Raw genomic sequence first — 372 nt, 5'->3', positions numbered from 1 at the left:
GCAGCAGCAGCAGCAGCAGCAGCAGCAGCAGGAGCAGCAGCAGCAGCAGCAGCAGCAGCAGCAGGAGCAGGAGCAGGAGGAGAAGTGCGCATCCGACGGTGATCGTTTGTGGGTATCAGCAGCAGCAGCAATGCCAATAGATGTAGCAGCAACTTGTGCTGCAGCAGCAAGCAGCAGCCCCCTATATAGCGTCGAAGCTGCTGCTGAGTTTGTATTGAGCCCGCAGCAGGTAGCTGTCTCCCACGAAGCAGTAAAAAAGAGACAAAAGACAGTTGCTGCTGTTCGTCTTGCTGCTCTTAAGGAGACACTAAAACACCAAAAAGGAAAACATATTAAATCCATATTCAGCACCAAACGCACCAGCAGCAGCAA

At 52.7% G+C, this 372-nt stretch overlaps 1 protein-coding gene across 1 annotated transcript in view; it reads right to left on the bottom strand.

Moving 5' to 3' along the window:
• EMH_0028170 (uncharacterized protein) overlaps positions 1-372 on the bottom strand; it is a gene marked incomplete at both ends in the record, with an annotated part of 1,114 nt that overhangs the window by 329 nt on the left and 413 nt on the right. The window lies entirely within an intron of this gene.

This window comes from Eimeria mitis, genomic scaffold (genome assembly GCF_000499745.2).
Source record: "Eimeria mitis Houghton genomic scaffold, Emh_scaff1042, whole genome shotgun sequence".
NCBI classification, from domain to species: Eukaryota; Apicomplexa; class Conoidasida; order Eucoccidiorida; family Eimeriidae; genus Eimeria; species Eimeria mitis.
Note: the sequence above shows the minus strand (reverse complement) of the source record. Positions and strands in the feature narration are given on the sequence as shown.